Here is a 20,291-nt window from a genome sequence, read left to right as displayed (position 1 = left end):
GGCGGTCACCGGCAGCTCTCCGGGGGTTGATCGGCCCATCACGCCGATCGGGACACAGGCGGCCACCGGCAGCTCTCTGAGGGTTGATCGGCCCATCACGCCGATCGGGACACAGGCGGCCACCGGCAGCTCTCCGGGGGTTGATCGGCCCATCACGCTGATCGGGACACAGGCGGCCACCAGCAGCTCTCTGAGGGTTGATCGGCCCATCACTCCGATCGGGACACAGGCGGCCACCAGCAGCTCTCTGGGGGTTGATCGGCCCATCACGCCGATCGGGACACAGGCGGCCACCAGCAGCTCTCCGAGGGTTGATCGGCCCATCACGCCGATCGGGACACAGGCGGCCACCAGCAGCTCTCCGAGGGTTGATCGGCCCATCACGCCGATCGGGACACAGGCGGCCACCAGCAGCTCTCTGGGGGTTGATCGGCCCATCACGCCGATCGGGACACAGGCGGCCACCGGCAGCTCTCTGGGGGTTGATCGGCCCATCACTCCGATCGGGACACAGGCGGCCACCGGCAGCTCTCCGAGGGTCGATCGGCCCATCACGCCGATCGGGACACAGGCGGCCACCGGCAGCTCTCCGAGGGTCGATCGGCCCATCACGCCGATCGGGACACAGGCGGCCACCAGCAGCTCTCCGGGGGTTGATCGGCCCATCACGCCGATCGGGACACAGGCGGCCACCGGCAGCTCTCTGAGGGTTGATCGGCCCATCACGCCGATCGGGACACAGGCGGCCACCGGCAGCTCTCCGGGGGTTGATCGGCCCATCACTCCGATCGGAACACAGGCGGCCACCGGCAGCTCTCCGAGGGTTGATCGGCCCATCACTCCGATCGGAACACAGGCGGCCACCGGCAGCTCTCCGGGGGTCGATCGGCCCATCACTCCGATCGGGACACAGGCGGCCACCGGCAGCTCTCCGGGGGTTGATCGGCCCATCACGCCGATCGGGACACAGGCGGCCACCAGCAGTTCTCCTAGGGTTGATCAGCCCTGTGGCCTCTGCTTTCACCACACGACTTCAATCGTCTTCCAGGGGAAGGTCCTTCTGATCCCAGGGATGAGGCCTGTGGAGATTCAGTTGACGTTTCTGTCACACTGGGTTTTTAAACGATGGGTTTGCTAGCCCCATCCCCAACACTCCTCCTTTCATAGCCGGGCTTAGGCAGTCCATGGCGGTTTTCATTCTGTTCTGACCTGCTTAATCTGTTTCTGATCCCTCCCTGATATAGATACCACAATTCCTTCGCACAGACGGCAACGTAATGTTCATTCCCCGAGTCTGCAGCGCACGTAGTGGACAATCGCGGTACTGCAGGGGATCAGCAGCTCCCCCGAAAGTGAAAGCATTCTGAATCAGGAAGTGCTGGGAGTTAACATGGCTTCGAAAGGACCGGCCGAGAGTTGGACCGAGGAGGTAATTTGTCCCGTATGCCTGGATTTCTTCACCGATCCGGTTATACTGGAGTGTGGACACAACTTCTGTCGCTCTTGTATCACACGGTATTGGGAAAGGGAGGAGAGAAACTCCTGCCCGGAATGTAGAGCGGTGTTTGCTGACCGCACCCTCAGGACCAGTCAGGCCTTAGCAAATCTGGCTGAAAAAGCTCGGAATCTAAACCAGAATCCGAAAGGGAAGGAAAGTAAACGTCACTGCGAGGAACATGAGGAAGAACTGAAGCTGTTTTGTGAAACGGACAAGACACTGATCTGTGTGATCTGTAGAGACGCGCAGGAACACAGAGAGCACCGCTTCAAGCCGATTAAAGAAGCTGTTAAAATCTACAAGGTAATCTAACGTTAATTTGATACTTAACCCATCTTTTCTTGTCCTACATAATATCACATGAGCCTCCAAAACAAACACATCACTCTCGGCAACTTTCGCCATCTCCAACGGGATTCTAGCATCTCTCCGTCCCACAGCCCACCTCCGCACCCCGAACTCTCCGATCTCCATACGGATCGCGGTCCACGTACTGTATCGCCCTGATCCACTCGCTCCTCCCCACTGATCTCCCTCCTGGCACTGACACCTGCAAGCGGGACAAGTGCTACACCTGACTCCTAACCTCCTCCCTCGTCACCATTCAGGGCCGCAAACAGCCCAGTTCCTCCCGTTTCTTCCATGGTCGATTGTCCTCTTGTATTAGATTCCCTCTTCTCCAGCCCTTTACCTCTTCCACCTGTCCCCTCCCAGCTTCTCACTTCATCACCCTTCCCCCACGTCCCCCCTCACGTTGTCTCACCCGTCACCTGTCAGCTGGTTCTCGTCCCCAACCTTTTTATTCTGACTGTTTATTTCCCCTGAATAGATGCTGCCTGACTCACTGAGTTCCTCCGGCATTTTGTGTGATAATCGGGTTTGATCACCTGTTTCTTTTGATGCATCTTTGTTTCTATTTCCTTCACTCTCTGACTTCCAGGATCAGATAAAATCTTCCTTAAACTCTCTCACAAAAAAGAAATCAGACTTCCAGAAAAAGGTGCAGCAACAGAAAGAGAAGATTTCCGGAGTTCGGGTGAGGCTTCCTGAGCAGGATTTCTGATATTACAGTCGGGTTTTGCTCCCTTTAATGCAGAATAGCCGAGTATCGCAGCTCCAGTGACCAGCGTTCGATCCTGACCTCTGTTGCTGTCTGTGTGGAGTTTGCATGCTCTCCCTGTGACCACAAGACACTACGACACATCCCAAGGGCATGCCGGATGAATGGCTAATTACCGTTAACCCTGTAAAGGTGGGGAGGGTGTATGTGAATCAGGTGGGAGTAAATGGGTCAATGGGGAGAATAGATTTCAGGAAAACGTCAGTGAATGGGGTTGATGGGAATGTTTCAGAGCTAGCATGGACATTAATGGACCAAATGGTCTCCTTAATGTCATCAGGAAATACACACAGCAATACAGTAAATTAATCTTCACTTTTCATTCGACAGGAACAGTCACACAGCGTTCAGACCCACATCACATCCCAGTTTGCTGAACTGCGCCAGATTGTCACTGAGAAAGAGCAGAGCTTACTCAGGGATATCAGAGAAGAAGAGAAGAGGATTCTCGACACAATGGAGAAAAATCTTCTAGCTCTCCAAGAGAATATAAGGATTATTCAGGAGGAAATCACTAAGTTAAAAGAACAGATGGATCAAAAAGACGGTGTGATATTTCTCAAGGTGAGGGATTACATTTCAATTTGTTTCTGTCAAAGGGCACTAAATGAACAGTGGTATATTTGAAATAAATACAGCACAGCGGCCAATTCTAACAAATCAATTGCTGCTGCTGGTGATCTCACACAGATTGTTCGACCTGTATGACGCACACGTCAATCACACGAATAATCACCTTCCAAAATGTCGAAGATTTGTATTCGATCCTTTATCTGCAACAGACAATCATGAAGCAATGAAACTTCAGCGTAATTAATCGTAAATTAATCAGCAACAAAGCGGTTAACAAATGATATGATATCTGTCCGTCCTCAGATCAAAACTGCCCAGAACAAAGCACGAATACGTAACTTATTCCCTTCACTATTACCACACCCCCACACACGTGACTAGTTACCATTACAATCACGTGACACGGAATACAATGCAGACAGGGCAATCAAAGACAGAAAACAGATGCATCGCTCCTAGACACAGCATTTACAAATGGCAGTAAACTGTTTTTCACCAGACAACTGATCCTCCACACTGCCAAGAGTCTTACCATTAATACCATATTCTGCCATCATATTTGACCTACCAAGTGAACCACCTCACACTTATCTGGGTTGAACTCCAAACTGCCACTTCTCAGCCCAGTTTTCATCCTATCGATGTCCTGCTGTAAACTCTGACAGCCCTCCACACTATCCACAACATCCCCAGCATTTGTGTCATCAGCAAATTTACTAACGCATCCCTCCATTTCCTCATCCAGTGCATTTATAATAATCACAAAGAGAAGGGGTCCCACAACAGAGCCCTGAGGCACACCACTGGTCACCAACCTCCATGCAGAATATGACCTGTCTACAGCCACACTTTGTCTTCTGTGGACAAGCCAATTCTGGTTGAACAAATCAATGTCCCCTTGGATCCCTTGCTGAAATCCATATACTCTACATCTACTGTTCTACGTTCATCAATGTGTTTTGTCACATCCTCAAAAAATTCAATCAGGGTCATAAGGAACGACCTGCCTTTGACAAAGCCATGCTGACTAAACCTGATCATATTATGCCTGTCCAAATGTTCATAAATCCTGCCTCTCAGGATCTTCTCCATCAACTTACCAACCACTGAAGTAACACTTACTGGTCTATAATTTTCTGGGCTATCTCTCCTCCCTTTCTTGAATAAGGGAATGACCTCTGCATCCCTCCAATCCCCTGGAACCTCTGGTCCCCATTGATGATGCAAAGATAATCACCAGAGGCTCAGCAATCTCCTCCCACACTGGCCTGGGGTACATCTCATCCAGTCTCCATGAGAAACAATCTCCTCCCACAGTGGCCTGGGGTACATCTCGTCCGGTCTCCATCAGAAACAATCTCCTCCCACAGCGGCCTGGGGTACATCTCATCCGGTCTCCATCAGAAACAATCTCCTCCCACAGTGGCCTGGGGTACATCTCGTCCAGTCTCCATGAGAAACAATCTCCTCCCACAGTGGCCTGGGGTACATCTCGTCCGGTCTCCATCAGAAACAATCTCCTCCCACAGTGGCCTGGGGTACATCTCGTCAGGTCTCCATCGGAAACAATCTCCTCCCACAGTGGCCTGGGGTACATCTCGTCCGGTCTCCATCAGAAACAATCTCCTCCCACAGTGGCCTGGGGTACATCTCGTCCGGTCTCCATCAGAAACAATCTCCTCCCACAGTGGCCTGGGGTACATCTCGTCCGGTCTCCATGAGAAACAATCTCCTCCCACAGTGGCCTGGGGTACATCTCGTCAGGTCTCCATCGGAAACAATCTCCTCCCACAGTGGCCTGGGGTACATCTCATCCAGTCTCCATGAGAAACAATCTCCTCCCACAGTGGCCTGGGGTACATCTCGTCCGGTCTCCATCAGAAACAATCTCCTCCCACAGTGGCCTGGGGTACATCTCGTCCGGTCTCCATCAGAAACAATCTCCTCCCACAGTGGCCTGGGGTACATCTCGTCCGGTCTCCATCAGAAACAATCTCCTCCCACAGTGGCCTGGGGTACATCTCGTCTGGTCTCCATCAGAAACAATCTCCTCCCACAGTGGCCTGGGGTACATCTCGTCCGCTCTCCATCAGAAACAATCTCCTCCCACAGTGGCCTGGGGTACATCTCGTCCAGTCTCCATCAGAAACAGGCCATTCGGTCCATCATCTTCTATCAATTTCCCTGCTTCAAAATTCTCCTCCCACATACTCACCACACCCAGCAACAGAGCCCCAAACTGGATGGTCGCTGACGTGTTTATCCAGTTTCCCCATTACATTCAATCTCTGCTGTTCCGCTTCAACCACTCCTGTGGCAGCGAGTTCCTCTTCACTAAATTTCTTATGGGATTTATTAAAATCCATCTGGAATTTCATCTCCCACAATTCTTCCCATAAAGAGCGGTACTTCACCCCCCACCTCTCACAATTAAATCCATCACTGATCTTAAATTCCTCCATCTTGTCACCCTGATATCATATCCAGATGAAAATGGACAACCTGTCCTGTCTTCCCTGTAAGTTTCATCCTCTTAGTAATGGTCTGACATTCAGAAACTTTCCCTGTCATTTACCCCGTGGTTCTCTATTGTCCGTGTGTGTGAGTGATTGCGGGAGTGGGAATTTTCAACACCTTATAATGATTTGGATGAAATTCAGGATGTGGACAGTAAGTCCAAGTCTAATCAGATTTATGTTTGATTTATTTCAGGAGGAAGCTCATTGGAACAGGAGGTAGGACATACTTTTTAGTGAAAACCTGTATAGTTCAAAATTGCAGTTCATAACCAGCAGTTTAATATTTACAGAATCAGTGATGATGTCCAGGAATTGTCAGTGACAGATGAGGCCCTACCGGTTGAAAAATTCGATCACCTCTATTTGTTGAACACAGTGCTGAGAGAAACACTTGATGCCATTGACCGAGGTAAAACTTACAAAGACTCATTTCTCCTTGTTCAGTTGCGTTCTAATTTGAAGCAAGGATTGTCTATAATTATAGGAGGAGAACCTATATTTATAATTATAATTAAGGGGAACCAAAGTTTATTCCACATCAACCCCACCGACTGGGAGGCATCACTGTCACATGGTCAGCTGGAGAAGTCAGACCCCTGGACACACCAGCACAGGGTCACAATACAACCAATACACGGGACTGGCAGATGAACCACTGTGTCCCGATCCCAGGCACACTGCACTAACACGCCAAAACATGAATTTGAATCCTTCCACAGGAGCTGGGAATTTAATACTGACGATAATATTGTAGGGAATAAAAGCAGGTATCAGTGTGGTGACCGGGATTGTCAGGGAAATACACAAGTCCTTTGTGAGCTGGGAGTGCAGACTCTGACTGACACAGGTCTTCACCCCACCCCCTCCTGAATGTGTGGCTGAGAAGCTGGTGCAGGGGGCAGAGCTTCAGATTCTTGGATCATTGGGATCTCTTCTGGGGGAAGTATGACCTGTTCAAAAGTGACAGGTTGCACCTGAACCCGAGGGGGAACAATATTCTCTGAGAGAGGTTCGATAGAGCTGTTAGGGAGGTTTTCAACTAATTTGGCAGTGGGGTGGGAACAAGAGTGAAGGGACTCTGGATAGGACTGATGATAAAAATGCAAAGACAGCGTGCAGTCAGACTGTCAGATAGGGCGGACAGATGCGCGGACAAAATTGCAGCCAGCAGGATGAGTATCAGTGCATTAGGGATGCAGAATTAAAAAGGGTAGCAGATACAGTACACAAAGTGTTATATCTCAATGCATGGAGTATGGGAAATAAGGTGGATGATCTTGTTGCACTATTACCGATTGTCAGGTATGATGTTGTGGCCATCACGGAAACGTGGCTGAAGGATGGTTGTAGTTGGGAGCTGAATGTTCAAGGTTACACAATGTATCGGAGGAAGGAAGGAAGGCTGATGGGGTGGTGTGGCTCTGCTGGAAAATCAGTAGCAACATGTGACATAGGATTGGAAGATGTTGAATCCTTGTGGGTTGAGGTAAGGAACTGCAAAAGTAAAAATGACACTGACAGCAGTCATATACAGGCCTCCCAACAGTCAGTGGGTTGAGGCCCACAGATTACAACTGGAAATAGAAAAGGCTGATGAAAAGGACAATGTTATGATAATCATGGGAGATTTCAACATGCAGGTCAATTGGGAAAATCAGGTTGGTAAAGGATCTCAAGAGAGTAAGTTTGTTGAATGCAATGTGATGGCTTTCTAGAGCAGTTTGTCGTTGAGCCTACTCGGGGAACAGCTCTACTGGATTGGGTGTTATGTATTGAACCAGAGCTGAGTAGTTAAAAGAAACCTTAGGAAGCAGTGCTCACAACATGACTGAGTTCAACTTGAAATCTAAATTGAATTTTCTAAAATTGAATCCTTATACCTTAGGCCACGAACCTATCAATCACCCCTCGTATGGTCAAAGGCATAAACACACAGTCACACGCCCACGGATGTACACACATCGACAACTAAACTATCTTCTCCGCCTCTCCAGCTCTCCGTCGTGTTCTGTGGCACTTTCGGGTGTTATTATTAATATATACTTACCCCCAGCCGAGACTGCTGAGTTTGTGAGCCGTGCAGTCTGGTCCGGGGTGGGTCCTGGTGAGGTTACAGGGTGTTATGATTAAAACATGCTCACCCCCTCCCAGCTGAGACAGCGGAGTGTGCAGGCCAGGGAGTAGGGTTAGGGGTGGGTCCTGGTGAGGTTACAGGGTGTTATGATTAAAACATGCTCACCCCCCCAGCTGAGACAGCGGAGTGTGCAGGCCAGGGAGTAGGGTTAGGGGTGGATCCTGGTGAGGTTACAGGGTGTTATGATTAAAACATGCTCACCCCCTCCCAGCTGAGACAGCGGAGTGTGCAGGCCAGGGAGTAGGGTTAGGGGTGGGTCCTGGTGGGGTTACAGGGTGCTATGATTAAAACATGCTCACCCCCCCAGCTGAGACAGCGGAGTGTGCAGGCCAGGGAGTAGGGTTAGGGGTGGGTCTGGTGAGGTTACAGGGTGTTATGATTAAAACATGCTCACCCCCCACTGAGACAGCTGAGTGTGCAGGCCAGGGAGTAGGGTTAGGGGTGGGTCCTGATGAGGTTACAGGGTGTTATGATTACAACATGCTCACAATGAGGCAGTGTATCTTTTTCTCAGAGTCAACATTTTTTTCAATGGTGATGAACGTAGACATGTTTTTGACCCAGGATAAAATTTGGAATACCCCCGGTACCCTGAGGGGGGTTAGTGATAATCAGGAAAGATGGATCAAGTTACATTCAAAGCAACACCTACAAAATACTGAAGGAACTCAGCAGTCCAGGGAGCTTCTGTAGAAAAGTGTATTGTCGACATTTCGGGCCGAAACCCTTAAAACGGACTTGGAAGAAGAAAGATAATTTAGAGCAAAAGGACGCGGGGAGGTGTGAGGAGTGAAGAAGGCGGACAATGTGGTAGGAGATAGGTGAATGCGAGACTGGGGCGGGGTGAAGTGAGTTTGTGAAAGAGATAAATAGTTGGAGAGAGAAAAATCTGATAGGAAAGGGTACAAGATCATGGAAAAAGGGTAAGGGCGAGAGGAAGGGAGTTGATCGGCAGATAAGGAGATAAGGCAAGAGAGGGAAACAGGAATGGGGGGAATGGTGAAGAGGGTGCAGATTGACGGAAAGTTCCAGTGATCAATATTCACGGCATCCGGTTGGATCCCACCCAGACGGAATATAAAGTGTTGCTCCTCCAACCTGAGTGGCCTCATCGCACAGGAGAGGAGGCCACGGACTGACGTGTCGGAATGGGAATGGGAAGTAGCATTGAAATGCGAGTGTTGAGTTCATTTCCAGTATATGGAGATTTTCCCGTGTTTAAGGTCGCATTCAGGTGAGGTGCGATCAGACTTGCTGCAGAATGACAGTGAGAGATAGTTTTATTCCAGAGGATCTTCTATACAATTTCCTCAACTAAAGGTCAAAGGTCACACAGACACAAGCAAGAGGTGGTGAGATGGGTCTGATGGTGTTTTGCTGGAAGAATGCTACTCCCAATTTACAGCCCTTAATACCATCACATTATCCATTCTTTGCCGTTTCACAATTAATTCACTAAATTAATCGCGATCTGTCACCATGGGGATTGCACGTGTCTGACGTAATCGGTTTGGAAATAGTTTCAATATCTTTGTTTCTAAATCTGTTTAAGTCTGTCCCGGTGGATTCGCTAAATGCTATTAAAAACCCTAGGCTTCTGCTGCTTTAACATTCCATTCCGACAGATCGCCGGTAGCACGGGGGACGAATCACTGGACAGAGAAAATGTCTTCAATGTGGGATACTTACAAGAGTGTGCGGAAAATATTGTACGTGTTCATTGCTGTCTTTGGAGTTCCCGGTGAGTGTGCACACTTCATGTCTGGTATTTCTATGTATTAACCTTTTTCCGATCAGTTTACCAGCTTCCAACTTGATGACTATTACACATATATCCGTCAGAAATATCAATCCTGTCAATTCGACATCCGATTTTTCATATTTAATGACAAGTGAAACAAAACTTCTGTCACAACCTCCACCGGCAGGGATCGACCCGGACGTTTTTCGTCCCTTTAATTACACCTTTTCCAGAGTAGTCCCAGTGAAACTCTCCGGGAAGGTGTGATTGGAAGGGTTTTACTGGGAATTCGTTCAGAGTTATGCCCCATGCTGGAGAGAGGCATTTTCCCCGCACCGAAGATGCGACTGGGCGACCGGGAGGGTTTTACATGGTGAAGTTGACTGTCTCTGAGATATTGATCAGACTGAACACCTGGTCCTGTGTTTTATGTCTCCCTGCTGAGTCTGTCATCGTCGGATCCCACTGTCTGCTGGTCAATAATTGGGTCTTATCAGCTGAATCAGTGTCCTCGGACATACTGAAGTTTGTTATGGAATTGCTCTGCGTTGTAGAATTAATCCATTAACGGAGCCATTCAGCCACTGTTTACTAAATTGACCCGACATTCCCGCTGAGACCCGTCGTAAATTGGAGCATCGTTTCGTCCTGAAGAAGGGCCCGACACGGTCGGTGTTTGTTCAATTCAATAAAAGCCCTCGAGCTGCCGTGACCATCCATTGCTTTGTGTGCGTTGCCCCTCCTCAGCCCCACCAGATGCCGAGTTCCTCGCGGCCTGCTCAGTCACGGCTCAGTCAGAGAAACCGGCCCCATCAGAGATGGAATCAGGATTAGCATCGATCGCTGTCGTTCATGCAGCTGGTTTTTAGCACCGAACATCAGTCACAGATCCCCTTATTTGCACAGTGAAGAAAAGAGTTCAGAGATAATGTGAGGCATGTCAGATGATAGATTAGCAGCTGGTTACAAATTCTCGCACTTCTGAACTTTAGCCGAAACACGGTGATTGTGTTCAATAATGCCGTGTGTCTGTTCTCTTCCCTCTTCTCGCACCCTGTCTCTCTCTCTTCCTTTCTGCAGTGAATTTACTGGCAATTGTGATCCTGTCCCGGGGAAAGTGCGGCCTCTCTACCTGCACCACTCGCTACCTGGTGGCCATGGCAGCGGCGGATCGACTGACTATTGTTTTCGAAGGCATTTTATACCGGATAAAAAACAATTACTTTAAGCACAGTTTTTTGAACATTACCCCTGTGTGCAGGGTTATCAACGTACTGAGGTTCGCAGCCACAGACTGTTCTGTCTGGTTCACCGTCACTTTCACCTTTGATCGGTTTGTCGCCATTTGCTGTCAGAAGCTGAAAACAAAATATTGCACCGGGAAAACTGCGGCTGTGGTTCTAACAAACACCAGCGTACTGTTCTGTCTGAAAAACATTCCCCGCTACTTCCTCTTAGAACCTAAAATGATCATCGACAATGTGCCGTGGTTCTGTGGACTCAGGGACAAAGTTAAAACTGACCCCGCGTGGGTAGCACAGGCTTGGGTGGAGACTGTTTTAACTCCGTTGCTCCCTTTTGCTGTGATCCTGCTCCTCAACGCTCTGACAGTCAGGCACATTTTAGTGGCCAGCAGAGTCCGTAAGGGGCTGAAGGGTCAGAGCAAGGGGGAGAACCGCAGTGACCCGGAGATGGAGAGCAGGAGGAGGTCTGTGGTTTTACTCTTCACCCTCTCCGGCAGCTTCATCCTCCTATGGATGACAACTGTTGTAAATTTCATATATTATCAGGTCAAGGCAATTGGTAACAATTTCAATGATTCCGAATGGATATTTCATGCGGTCGGCGTTTTGATGAGGAATTTGAGCTTGTGCACGAACACATTTATTTACGCGGTGACTCAGTCGAAATTCAGGGAGCAGGTGATCAGCGCGGTGAAATACCCGATCACCTCGGTGGTTCAATTCATTAATAAAGTCGCGGCCTGAGCGCAACCTAGATGCAGCTTCAATGTATCCAGTCCGGGCTCCAGATCTTCTCATTAACCGTCTCGTCACTCAGCTGTTATTCCCGGGCGGCCGTCCTGTTGAAAGGGGCATTGGAAGCAGCAGTGCTGTGGACCGCGAGAAAATGGAGGGAGATTGGAAAGTGCTTGCAAGAGAGAGAAGTCAGATATTGGCCGAGTGGAGTGCTTGCGTGGGGGCGGGGTAAAGAGAGACTGGGAGATCGTGAATGATTGTGGTGTGTGTGTGTGTGTGTGTGTGTGTGTGTGTGTGTGTGTGTGTGTGTGTGTGTGTGTGTGTGTGTGTGTGTGTGTGTGTGTGTGTACTTGAGAGAGAGTGCAGAAAAGGGGTACGAAGTTGCTGCCAGTACAAGGTGACCTGTGTTAAAGCGACAGGTCGGCCAGGCATCAAACTGAGAGGCAACCGCACGGCAAGTATTAAGATTACAAGTGGTCAGATAGGCAACGCACAAAATTCTTATGGAACTGAGCAGGTCAGGGATCATCTATTGAAAATTGCAAAACGTTGACATTTCTGGCCAAGACGTACCTTCAGTCCCCATGCTCCAATCTGACGTTCAATCTCCACACTCCCCCCGCCATTATAAACACAAACACATCAGTGTCCCTAATTCCTAATCAGAATCCTTTATTATCGCCGAGTATGAGGACACATACAAGGAATTTGATGCCGGTTTCACTGAGCTCTCACTGTACAGAATTAAAAACAAACAAAACAATAGTGCAAATAATCATAAACTCTATGCAATGAGGTCCTTCTAGTTGAATGTACGGGTGGACTTGATTTATAATAAACTAAAATTCAAGTCTTGATAACACTGATGGCATACGGAAAGAACCTGTTCTTGTACCTATTTGTCCTGGCATACAGTGATCTAAAGCGCCTACCAGAAGGAAGGAGTTGGAACAGGTGATGTCCAGGGTGTGATGGGTCTACAATAATGCTGCTTGCTCGCTTCCTGACTCTAGATGCATATAAGTCCTGGATCGAGGGCAGCTTCACACCAATAATCCTTTCCGCAGCCCTGACGGTTCTTTGGAGTCTATTCTTGTCTTGTTTGCTAGCTGATCCAAACCAGACAGTGACGGAGGAACAGAGAACAGACTGGATTATTCCTGAATAGAATTGAATCAGCAGCTCCTGAGACAGGTTGTACTTCCTGAATTGACGTAGAAAATTCAACCTCTGCTGAGTCTTTTTGATAAGAGTGTCTGCGTTGGGTGTCCACTTCAGGTCCTGGGAGATTGTGACACCCAGAAATCTGAAGGTCTCCACAGCAGACACAATACTGTTGAGTATAGTGAGTGGGGGGAGTATTGGGGGCCTCCTCCTAAAGTCCACAGTCTTGAGCGTATTTAGCTCCAGATTGTTCTGACCACTCCAGAGGACCAGCCGTTCCACCTCCCGTCTGTATGCAGACTCATCACCGTCTCGGATAAGGCCAATGACAGTTATGTCGTCTGCAAACTTCAGGAGTTTAACAGATGGATCCTGTGAGGTGCAGTCATTAGTTTAAAGGGAGAAGAGCAGTGGGGAGAGCACACATCCCTGGGGGGATCCGGTACTGATTGTCCGGGTGCTAGAGATGATGCTCCCCAGGCTCACTTGCTGCACTCTGTTAGTCAGGAAGCTTGTGATCCACTGACAGATGGCGGGGGAGACAGTAAGCTGGGTGAGTTTGGAGTGGAGGATTTCTGGGACGATGGTGTTAAACGCCGAGCTGAAGTAAACAAACAGGACCCTCACAGAAGTTCCTGGGTTGTCGAGGTGTTGTAGAATGTAATGAAGTCCCATGTTGACCGCATCATCCACTGACCTATTTGCCCGATAAGCAAACTGCAGGGGGTCCAGCAGGGGGCCCATGATGTCCTTCAGGTGAGCCGACACTCGTCTCTCAAAGGACTTCATGACCAGAGATGTCAAAGCAACAGGCCTGTAGTCATTTAGTCCCTTGATAGTGGGACCACTATCTGACCACTAAAACATCGCGACCCTGCCTTAATCATCATCTGAATTCTAAGTTCCTATATCTGACGTCTAACGCTTCATGTGACCTCGAACTACCTGGCATCGCTGTCCCTAAACCACATTGTAAGCTTTTACTCCACACATTCCTGTCCCTAAACCCAAAATGATATCTACCTCACCCACATGCTTGTCATTAAACCCAATCCGACACTTAAATCCTTCACAAACCTGCCGTATGCCTAACCTGACTTCTAACACCCCAAAACCCGTCACCTGACATGAATCTGTCCTCCCATTAATTCCATCCCAATCCCTGATCCTAATCTGCACTGTAACCTCCTACATCTCCGCCCCTTACCCTAATATGAAAACTAACTTCCAAACATCCCATTCCTTAAATCATAAACTGAACTCTAAATCCCCTCAACACTGTCCCTAAACCTCAATCTGAACTCTAAAAACCTCTGGCACCCCACATCTCTCAGTCTAAACCCTGAATCTAATCTGACCTCCAGCACCACACTTCCCTCTCCATAAAACCTTACCAGACATCCAGACCACCACCACCATTTCCCCAAACGCCAATCTGACCGCTACTTCCCCACATCCCTGACGTTAAACATAAGTGGCCTATAACCCAGCCACGACCCCGTCCCTAAACGCTAATCAGCCCTGAAGCACTTCACATGTTTGACTATAAATCATCATCTGAAATCTAAATCCGCAGATTCCTGTCCCTTCAGGCCCCCTAAGTCTCAGGGCCTAAGAGACATCGATAGTTTAGGGGAATGGGCAAAGAAGAGGCAAATGAAATACAATGTTGGAAACTGTATGTCCATGCATTTTGGTGGAAGAAATAAACGGGCAGACTATTATTTAGATGGTGAAAGAATTCAAAATGCAGACGTTCAAAGGGACTTGGGAGTCCTTGTTCAAAATACTCTAAACGTTATCCTCCAGGTTGAGTCGGTGGTGAAGAAGGCAAATGCAATGTCAGCGTTTATTTCTGGAGGTGTAGAATATTAATACAGGGATGAGATGTTGATGCTCTACAAGGCACTGCCCAGACCACACAGAGTATTGCATGCAGTTTCGGACTCCTTCACTTCTCATTTTTAGGATCTTTTTATTGGTACTGTTACGTACCCGTGACACGTGACAGTGGTACCCTTGTCACGTGACTGGGGTTGAAGTTATACTGGACATGAGGTAATGGTGGAGTGATGTCATTTTCCCGCCAGTAGAGGTCATGTGACAGGTTTTTTCTACAGGGTATAAAAGGAAGACCCACCCTGTCAGGTGGGGCAGTTCGTGGCAGGATTTGCCAAGATGACTTCATGTTACTGTGTGATTTAATGTGATGACGCAGTTTAGTTAAAAATGAAGTTTTATATAATGCCTAAAGTTTAAAAGGTCAGAGCCAACGGTTTCTTTGCTAATGGAGAGTGAAGAGAAGAATCGATTTCCGACGATGGATTGACTTCGACCTTGTGTGATCCTCATTCGGAAGGATTTCGTTTACTATTCTCACGATAGTCTCCGCTGGAAAAAGCGGGAGATTGAGAATATTGTGGAAGGAAGGTCAGTCACTTTAAGTTGTTATATTTAATAAAATTCGACGTGGGAGTTCGACGCTGGGAATCGAAGGACATCGACGTGGAAGAGAATTTACATCGCTTTAAAAAGTCTCTCCTTTTAAAAGTACCGTGAGCTTTTGAACTGTCGGCATATCGTTTTAAAATGCTGTTTTCTTTCGGCATATCGCTTTAAAAGAACTGAGTTCCTTTCAATACCGCTTTAAAGACTGTTTGGGACTGCAAAGCTATGAAGGACTGTTTGAGCAGCTGAGCTCGGATCATTGTTTGGGTTTGTTTACATTTGAAGGGGGTTTGTTATCAGTGTTTAATAAACGTGTTATTTGTTATAAAACCCTTCGTCTAACTCATCTATAATTATTGTTGCCTGAATACGTAACAGTACATAATCTTCTACTGCTATAAAATGATACATTTCAACAAATTAATATGTATACAATTAATAAAGCTGAAGAAAGCAAGCTGATTGTAATATATGAAATTGAAAAAAAATTATATATGAAGAAAAGTAGGAAAAAAAAGAACCCCCGTCTAACTAAGAAAAAAAACACTGACGACAAAAAAAAAGGGAAACAAAAACGATGAGGAATCAACCCCCTCGGAGCAATACGTCTTACCATCATCTATATAAATAAAGAAAAAGAGTCATCAACCGCTAATTCATGTTTATATAGAATAAGATTGGAAGGAAACCTTATAAAATAATTCAAATTAAATGATCATATTTGGCAAAAGAGCCCCATCTTCTCTCAAAATCGAACCGGGGATCAAAAGTTCTACTTCTAATTTTTATTCCAAACTGGGACATAACAAAGCTTGAGAAAAACTTTCGATTAATGTAGAGGCCGGAATCCTTATTTTAGAAATGATATACTGATATCGGAGAGGGTTTAGAGAATATTCACGAGAATGATTCCAGGAATGAACGGGATACCGTATGAGGAACGTCTGGCAGCCCTTGAGCTGTCTTTCCTGCAGTTCAGGAGAATGAAGGGGGATCTCAACGAAACATTCCAAGTGTTAAAAGGCCAGAATAGATTAGATATGGCAAAGTTATTTCCCATGGTAGGGGATTCTAGGACAAGAGGACACGACTTCAGGATTGAAAGACGACCTTTAAGAACGGACATAGGGAGAAATTACTTTAGTCGGAGGGTGGTAAATCTGTGGAATGTGTTGCCACGTGCACCTGTGGAGGCCAAGCAAAAGCTTACCTGACCTCTGACTCTCCACATCCCTCACCTTAAATATAATCTGACCTCATCCCTGTCCCTAAACGCGAATCAGATCTGAAACGCCCCACATGTCTGACCGTAAATCATAAACTGAAATCGAAATTCGCAGATTCCTGTCACTAAATCCTAAACTGAACTAACACTGATGTATGGGCCAGGACAACTTGGTGGGGTTGCGTAATACTGCATCTCGAGTGAAGAGATCAAGAAACACAAGGGATGATTTTCCCACTGCCCCCATAATCACAACCGAATCAAACAGCGACATACTCTTCGTTTTCCCAGTCAGTGAAAAGGCCAAGATACCAAGAAGGCGAGAGGGATCCGATTAGTTAAACTGGAACCACAGAAAACAAGTTGCCCTAAACTCTCAGTGACAGGGTGGAGTGACTCTGAATCTCCAGTAAACCCTGTTAATATACACCGGACGACCCACCACACCCAGATGCAAAATACAGATTACCGTAAACTTAAAGTAGGGAGGTTCCGTCTTACTTCGAGATGAAGCCTCAGACCGAAATTGTTAAAGTAGAATCAAATAACGAGATCTGAAATACCTTAAACTCGGGATGTCATGGTTTCCATTATCTTTGCCCGTGGGAGTGTCACAAGCCTGGCCTGAGCAACCCTGCTGGGTCGCCCTGGTGAGGGCATCGAGTGATTAAAGTCCTGAATTACCCCCAACGAAAACAGTTTACATTACTGATGACGCGTTCCATTACACACCTGGTTAATTAAGCCGTGTTTTTTGGACTAGGTTAATGAAAGGCGTGGGGCAGATAAAAGTTGTTCTGCCAGAGCCGCACATTCCGGTTTACCCTAAACTCCACAAGTCTGTCTCCCCAGCCCAACATGTACATCGCCAGCCTTACCGTTAACCATAATCCTACAACACAAATATCCCGGACTGCACCCCGACTAACTCTGGCCACAGCCCCACGAACAAGCTCACTTAACACCAGCTCTCATCCACCCCGCTCTCTCCCCATGTGGAGACCTGCATCTCCATCTCCCGACCCTACGCTAAACTAACACCTACTCCCCTCCTACACACCCGTGTAAACCCTAACCCACACCTCGACACTCATTCCCTGCAATCCAACATCATCCCCCACTTCAATCACGCAGTAATCCTATCACCTTAGCATATTCATAACAATAAGCCTGAAATTTGTGTAAGGGGGAGGAAAATCTCATTAAGGCATGGTTAACTGAGTTAACGAAGGCGCGGGCCAGAGTAAAGTGGCAGGGTTGAGTGACACTGAATCCCCAGAGACGAAATCAAGAAGCACAAGAGCGATGATTTTCCCTCCGCCCGCATAAGCACAAGATAACTATTACATTGTGGTGAGGAGGTGGGAACAGACAAATGGTTTATGCTTTACTCGACACATGGAACATAGAAGAGTACAGAACAGGAACCGTCCATTCGGCCCACCGTGTTGTGCCGAGCCAGATCCAAAGCAAATCAAAAACACCCGAATACTAATCCGTCCTACCTACACCATGTTCATATCCCTCAACTTCCTGACATCCATGTGCCTATCCCACACGACTCTTCAGAACCTCTCATGTATTTCCTTTTACCACCATACCAGGCATCCACGAGTCTCTGAATAAAATTATAGGCTTGCACACAGAAGACAGAGTGTAGTGATTGAAGGGACTTATTGGAGCCGGAGGCCTGCAATTAGCGGTGTTCCACAGGATTCTGTGCTGGGAGCTCTGCTGTCTGTGATGTATATAAATGACCTGGATGAAGATGGAAATGGCTGTGTTGGTAAATTTGCCGATAATTACAAGATCTGTGGAGCTTTGGATCTTGTAGAAAACTGGCAAAGAATGCAGCACAATATAGATCAGTTGCAGATAATGGTTGAGAAATGGCAGGTGGGGGTTAACTACGATAAATGCAAGGAGATGGTACATTGTAAAGGCAAGATCCTCAACAGTGTTGCTATGCAGAGAGATCTTGGATCCAAAGCAATATCTCGTTGAAAGTGGTGTTTTAGAAGGCTTATGGAATTCGTGTTTTTATGAGACGAGAAATTGAGTTCAAAAGTCAGGAGATTATGCTGCACCTCTACAAAACTCTGGTTATGCCACATCTGGAGTATTGGATACAGTTTTGATCACCCCACTATAGATAGATAGATAGATAGATAGATAGATAGATAGATAGATAGATAGATAGATAGATAGATAGATAGATAGATAGATACTTTATTCATCCCCATGGGGAAATTCAACATTTTTTCCAATGTCCCATACACTTGTTGTAGCAAAAACTCATTACATACAATACTTAACTCAGTAATAATATGATATGCATCTAAATCACTAACTCAAAAAGCATTAATAATAGCTTTAAAAAAAAAGTTCTTAAGTCCTGGCAGTTGAATTGTAAAGCCTAATGGCATTGGGGAGTATTGACCTCTTCATCCTGTCTGAGGAGCATTGCATCGATAGTAACCTGTCGCTGAAACTGCTTCTCTGTCTCTGGATGGTGCTGCCCGGTTCAGAGAACATGTGCTACCACCAGAGTCCGGATAAACTTGATTTGATTCTTCTGGAGCGTTGGACGCTGAGGAGAGATTCGATGGAGGTTTATATGATTATGAGAGGCAAAGATAGAGTCGACCAAATGTATCCATTTCCCAGGGTTGAAATGACTAACTCCAGGGGACATGCATTGCAGGTGAGTGGGGATACGTTCATCGATAATGTGAAGGGTGAGCGCGTATTTGGAGATGCGCACAGATTCGGGAATGTCAGAAGATCCAGGGCTCTGATGAGTATGAAAATTGTACAATTTATGCATACATTGATTATAAATAATCTTTAAACTTTGAACTTTTCTCTTGGCATGTGCTTGACGATGGAGGAGGCCATTTTGGAAGACTGTACTTGCAGCCCTCCATTTTGAGATCACTTTGAACTGAATCTTGCTCTGGTATAATCTGATGTGGATTTGGGTATCACCCAATAAGGATGTGTGCTCTCTTGCGGATGCTGATAGATTCTGATTGTGGGCGGATATGGGGTGCGCATGGATATATAGGTGTCGGCCTGTTTGGGGGGTGTCGGAGGATGAGAGGTTTAGAACAGTAATGAAGCCGCTCCAACTCTCTTGGTTGTTGGCTGAAACCAGTTTCAGTGTGGGTCCTGGCGGTGGTCACAACTTCCATTATCGTGTCAGTAGCTTCCACTCGGTTCACCAGTGAGCTATGCAAGTCCCTGGTGGAGACAGAGGAATACCAGCGCACACGGATGTTGGAGTGTTCTTCATTGCCGTTTCTGTGACTGTTCTGTTTGGCCAGCCCGGGTTGTTAGCCCTGAGCGAAACTCTCAAAAAATATTTAGTTGGAACGCTATTGGAAGTTATTCTAAGGAACCGGATATATACGGACTTGGAGAGCCAGTGCCTGATTAGAGATAGTCAATATAGCTTTGTGCGTGATGCTTCCATATCGAATCAGTCTCACAGAGTCTTCAGAGGTGCTTACTAAGAAATCTGATGGAAGAAAGTCAGTGGATGTGGTCTACAGGTAATTTAGCAAGGCCATTGCCGAGGTCCAGCTTCGGACTTGATTCAGAAGGTTGAGTCGCTGGGCATTCGGAATGAGGTAGTGAATTGGAGGAGGCAGAGTGTGGAAACAGTCGGTTGCCTCTCTGACTGGAAGCCTGTGACTAGTGGAGTGGCGCAGGGATGTTGTTGTTTGTCATCCATATCAGCAATCTGAATGTTAATGTGATGAACCGGATCAAATCTGTGGATGTCATCCAGATTGTGTTGTATTGTAGACAATCAGAAAGGCTATCAAAGTTTGCCGGCGGATTTGGACCAGATGGAAAAATGGGCTGAAACATTGCAGATGAATTTT

At 47.1% G+C, this 20,291-nt stretch overlaps 1 long non-coding RNA gene across 1 annotated transcript; it reads left to right on the top strand.

Moving 5' to 3' along the window:
• The first annotated feature begins 3,112 nt into the window (after positions 1-3,112).
• Positions 3,113-10,847, top strand: LOC140720238 (uncharacterized). Its single transcript, XR_012097136.1, has 5 exons — positions 3,113-3,182; positions 5,904-5,926; positions 6,001-6,119; positions 9,470-9,585; positions 10,666-10,847. It is a non-coding gene; the product is annotated as an uncharacterized lncRNA (long non-coding RNA).
• Positions 10,848-20,291: the final 9,444 nt, after the last annotated feature.

Source organism: Hemitrygon akajei, unplaced genomic scaffold (genome assembly GCF_048418815.1).
Source record: "Hemitrygon akajei unplaced genomic scaffold, sHemAka1.3 Scf000038, whole genome shotgun sequence".
NCBI lineage: Eukaryota > Metazoa > Chordata > Chondrichthyes > Myliobatiformes > Dasyatidae > Hemitrygon > Hemitrygon akajei.
This window is presented reverse-complemented; position numbering and strand designations above follow the sequence as displayed.